The sequence below is a fragment of the Rhineura floridana genome, chromosome 10 (assembly GCF_030035675.1).
Source record: "Rhineura floridana isolate rRhiFlo1 chromosome 10, rRhiFlo1.hap2, whole genome shotgun sequence".
Taxonomy (NCBI): domain Eukaryota; kingdom Metazoa; phylum Chordata; class Lepidosauria; order Squamata; family Rhineuridae; genus Rhineura; species Rhineura floridana.
The window spans coordinates 24,784,301-24,789,905 of NC_084489.1; the positions used below are offsets into that span (position 1 = coordinate 24,784,301).

General features: G+C 41.7%; 1 pseudogene; it reads right to left on the reverse strand.

The window, feature by feature from the left end:
- Window positions 1-239: 239 nt before the first annotated feature.
- Window positions 240-358, reverse strand: LOC133365722 (5S ribosomal RNA; annotated as a pseudogene).
- Between the last annotated feature and the right edge of the window lie 5,247 nt (window positions 359-5,605).

The window sequence follows — 5,605 nt, forward strand, 5'->3', positions numbered from 1 at the left end:
TTCTGGATTGTCCCTTTGGGATGGAAATTAGAGGAAACTGTTACCTGACCCCCTCCCTGTGCATCACAGTTCCAGCTCTGCTTCCCTTCCCATCCCCACCCTTCAGCTGTTCTTGCTGTTGTTATATGCCTTCAAGTGGATTATAACTTATGGCAACCCTATGTATCTTTTTTTGGATATATTCATAGGGTTTTCATGGCAAGAGGTATTCAGAGGTGGTTTACCATTGCCTTCCTCTAAGCCTACGGCACCTGGTGTTCCCAGGCGGTCTCCCATCCAGGTACTAACCAGGCTTGGCCCTGCTTAGCTTCTGAGATCAGATGAGATTGGGCATGTTCAGGGTAGTATGGCCGTAGGTTCTTCAGCTGTTACCTACCCTAATACAGAAGCAGGGCAGGTCCAAGACCCTTTGCTACCAACAGTGAAGAACATGATGTGCCTCCTGTCCATAGAATGAAGCTGATGAGACTGACAGTTGAATCCAGAGCTTGGAAAAATTACTTTTTTAAAACAACTCCCATCAGCCCCAGCCAGTATGGCCACTGGATTGGGCTGATGGGAGTTGTAGTTCAAAAAAGTAACTTTTCCAAGCTCTGGTTGAATCTTACTTCAAAGCAGGTGATGGGAGAACATTCTTTACCACCTCTGATGCACAGCGCTGCCGTCAAACAGAAGGGGCTGGCCACGGAGGCTTCGGAGAAACAGCCAAAGGACTGCCACTGCTTCCCCACCCCCACCCCCACCCCCACCCCCACCCCCAGCATTTGCTGCCTGAGGTGGTTGCTTCAACTTCTTGATTTTATTTTATTTAAAACATTTCTATACTGCTTAATTGTTGCCCAATGGTATGGCACCTACCTAGGTTACCTAGCCAGGAAGCTGGAGGAGGGATGGTGTCCTACACACCAGTTGAGAATCCAGAGAGTCCTGTTTTGGAGGTAAGCAATTACTCAGTGTGAGAAAGGACTCCTCGCTCTTTGAAATCCAGGTTGTAAATTTAAGAGGGGAAGAATGTAATAATCTGATCATTATGGGTTTAAGGTTACCATTGAAAACACACATACCAAAGATTGTCTCATTGAAAACCATGGGGCTTATTTCTGAGTAAACATGCATAGGATCAGGACCACACTGTAAATGCATTACTGGGGGCAGGAGCAAGACCCTCACCCTTTGATTTTTCTTTAATAAGAACATAAGGAGAGCCTCCTGGATCAGGCCAATGGCCCATCTAGTCCAGCATCCTGTTCTCACAGTGGCCAACCAGTTGTCCTTGGAAAACCTGCAAGTAGGATCTGTGTGCAAAAGGTTGCGGTTTCCAGCAACGATATTCAGAAGCATGGCACCTGCAACCATGAAGGAAGAGCATAGACATCATTTCCAGCCCTTTCAGTGTCCATTCAGTGTTATTCCCACAATCAACAGTCTGTTTTCTTAGCCTACAAATAAAGGGAGTAATAGGTTTTTTTAATATATAAAAAGCTATTCCTATTAAAAAGAAAATGCTGTTTCCTTGTCTCGTTTCCCTTGCCTTCCATGTAATAGCTGTACTGCTTAGCAAATTCTGATACCTTCACTATGTTTTTTCTTTCTTCCTTCTTTTTAAAGTAAGACACATCTCTGATATTCTTATAATGAGGGAAGTAGACAGCATGAAACATCAGCCTTTCAAGTTCCAACAGAGTCTCTATTTTTTCACAGATATTCACAGTACCCCACTGTATGTTGTTTAAAAATGAGATTGTTTCAAGAGAACACCTGCAGATTGGAACAGAAGGTTGTGTACATATATGAATCCACTAGGAAAACAACTGCTATCTGATTTCTACATGCAAAATGAAAAAGAAGAGTAGATATCAAACTGAATCTTACAAAATCTACATGACACTGAAGTGTGATGACATTCTAAACACATCTTCCAAAAAAGGTAGATGAAGCTGTTCATCAGATTTTTTAAAAGCGCTAGGCACATTTCCAGGAGATTAATATCCAGTGCTTCAAAATAGCTCACCTTCTTTTGAGACTGTAAAATCTGAAATAAGCTTTTAGAATATGCTGGGTATCAAGTGTGATAATATGCTGCCTAAATTTGGGGCTGCATACACAGGATACATTCAAAGCACATCCCCGCCCCAAGAATCCTGGCAACTGTAATTTGTTAAATATGCCTGGATTGTAGCTTCGTGAGTGGTAAACTACAGTCCCTATGGTTCGCTTTAGGGGGGTGTGCTTTAAATGTATGGTGTGTACGCAGCATTGGGCTCATTGACAAGTTCATACACATTCGCAGGAAAACCTGCAACAAAACGTGGCAGTGTGGATGCCTCCAGACTATCAGTATTTTGCAGGGTTTCGGATGCACACAGTTAAAGTGAATTAAAGCACTCTGTCACCTCTGTTGTAGCGCAACAAATCCACTTTTTAAAAAACACTGACTTTTTGCTGTTAGGAAAGCAATTAGGAAATGCACTGAAAAGTTTGGGATGAATAAATGATTAACGGGAAGACATATAATCCCCCCACAAGCAAATCAGGATGAATGCTCAATAAACAAGTCATCTGGAGGAGCCCTGTATTCTCTCTCCTAAAAGGAGTCTTCCTTCACGGTCAGTTGTTCAGGGTCCTAGCCAACTATTCATCCCAAGGAGGACATTCTGCACCCTTCCTCCATTTTTCTTTTTCCACTGTCAACTCTACATTCTGTGGCTACTGGGCATGGTAAGTCTTCACTGGATTTCTTTTTTTTTTTTTGAGGTTGCAGCCATTGGTTTATAAAGGGTTTTTTTGTACGTTGTGATTCCCCTGAACATGCTAATACCTCTCTCTTGTGTGTCAAAGTAGATGTGATTTTCAGTTCTGAGAATGTTTCTCCCTGTTTTATATTCTCTTGCTCAAAGCAGCTTTGGGAAGCTGCCATTGAATCAGAAGTATGCATGGCTGCTGAAGGAAGGCTTTTCTTCTGAGCAAAACTGCTGCTTCCACAATGCTTCTCACTCCATGTGGAGAATATTACCTCTTCCCCCACGCCCCACAGGACAAAATGCAGCCCATTGGGGGCTGTTGTGACAAGTGTCGTGACTTGTGACCAATGGGGAAAGAGGTAAGCAGTCTTCCTCCCAACACACACACACACATATTCTATCCAGATTACAGTTTCCTGCAGCTGCTTTGGGTATACAAACAAAGATCAGGGGAAACATGCCTACACATCATAGTTAAACTATGGAATTCGCTCCCACAAGACTTAGGGATGGCCACTAGTTTAAATGACTTTAAAAGAGGATTAGACAAATTCATGGAGGATAAGGTTGTCAATAGCTAAGTCCCTGCTTAGCAGTTGCTGGAAACCGCAGGAGGAAAGTGTATGTTGGAAACAGTAACTTCACATGCTGCCAGGGGACAGGGTTACAGAGCTTGGAAAAGTTACTTGTTTGAACTACAACTCCCATCAGCCCAATCCAGTGGCCATGGTGGCTGGGCCTGATGGCGTTTGTAGTTCAAATAAGTAACTTTTCCAAGCTCTCACATACAGGGAGAAGTGCCATCTCTGGCCAGACTCAGGAAAATTCTGTAATCTGGTGTGATGTGGTTTCCTGTTTGACTGTTGTTTTTCCCTCCCCTTCCTTTTTGCTGTGCTGCCTTTTGAATTCTCCATTACCACATGGAGCAAGTGGGTGTGGTGCTACTTGCCAGAAGGTGAAAACTATGGACTGAGAGTAATCTCCATTTCTTCTTTCTGATTTCCTAAGCCTTGGCTGTGTCATTGCACACATGAAGTGTTCACGAGTAAACTATTTTTATATACGTTACTAGAGAAAATGTGATTGCTTTATTCTGCTAGATTGTGTGAGTCAGGACAAATGGTGGAAAGGTGGGACTGGTTACTACTGCTCATTCCGTTTGTGCCATGATTTCACCTTACAGATACAGAATTGTAGGCTGGGAGGGGACCCAAAGACATCATCCAAACCAACCCTCCAGTCCTCTAACACTATCTATGAAGAAAAGACATATCATTTCCCTGCTTATTTCTTTAAGACATAAGAATGAAAAGTACTGTTTTACTATTTATTGTTATTTATTAAATTTCTGTTCCCCCTTACTCCCAGAAGGAGTTCAGGGCAGCAAACAAGGGACAAAACATTAAAAACATCTTAAAACATCTTTTTTAAAAAAAAATCTTTAAAAACATCTTAAAAAGCAAAGTAGCATCCAAAGTAGTTCCACTTTGGACAAAAGCAAACATATAATCCCCTCCTTTGTTTGGCTTCCTTATAACTAACTCATAAAAAATCCCTACAGCTAGTTGTCCTGCGTGGAATCATATCATTGATTCAATGGCACTTGCTTTCACATAAGGGCTGCATCAGAGTTTCCTGCAAAAAAAGGAAGAGTTCTCCTTATTGGCTATATGGGTTGTGAGCTGACAGGGTTTCCACAATGAGTTACCCAACCACTGCATTGTTTTATCTCTAAATCACACCCAGCGTTCTGAGGTTATAAAAGAGTTATGATATTAACAAAAACCACCCTCCAAGTGACACTGATCTTACTGAATGAAGCCATAAGGTTTTGATATTATTATGCTGTGCATGGTACTTTACAAAGAATGAGAGCATAGGGCAAGTGTGGGGAATCTTTGGCTCTCCCGATGTTGCTTGGACTACAACTCCCATCAGCCGCAGCCAGCATGGCCAACGGCCAGGGACGATAAGAGTTGTAGTTCAGCAACATCTGGAAGGTCAAAGGTTCCTCTTGCCTGGCATAGGGCTCTGCCACAAGGGGCTTGCAACCTAAAAATGGACATGGTACAAGAGATAAAGCAGAGTAGGGAATGGGACCAGGGGCAAACAGAGGAGTATTATTGCAGTAATATGTGCCTAAGCTTTATAACCTTTAGGGTATTGGGACTGAAGGGTGATTGAGAAGGCTGCTCTTTTCCAAACTACACAGGTAAACTGACAGACAGTGTCAGTGTACCTTAAACATCCCCCTCTTTTTGAGATCTTTCTTTATGTAAATGAGCAGTATTTCATTTATAGTACTTACATTTATAGGGATTTGAAAATTGGGCCCTAAAATTGCTATGCGGGCATCTCATATGCTTGTATTAATGGCAGAAACTATAAAACACTAACAAGGAAAATGATCATAGCAATGATGCCCCCTACTGATAACTGAGGAGTTCCAATGTAAATCAGGGATTTAAATGCAGTTCAGAAGAAGCTAAACAATAGCACACACCATTTTCTTTTAGTAAGGATGCTGCTAAGAAGCATCATCCCGAAGAGTTCAAGTATGCTTGATTAAGGCTATAATCCCATACACACTTCTCTGGGAATAAGTCCCATTGAACTCAGTGTGGTTTACTTATGAGTAGACATGTATAGGATTGCCCTGTAAAAGAATTTAAGAATATCAGTTTAGATCACTTTGACAAAGGAGATTATGTAACCTGGATTTTGACAATTGCACAGGTAAGAATTTATTAAAAGATGTTGGTATTAAGCAGAGATTTCAACATTCAGCCTTATAAAACATTGCAGTGGTATTAATTAGCTAGTGCCAATCAAGAAAACGCTATTTGTATCTTCTATTTGTTATT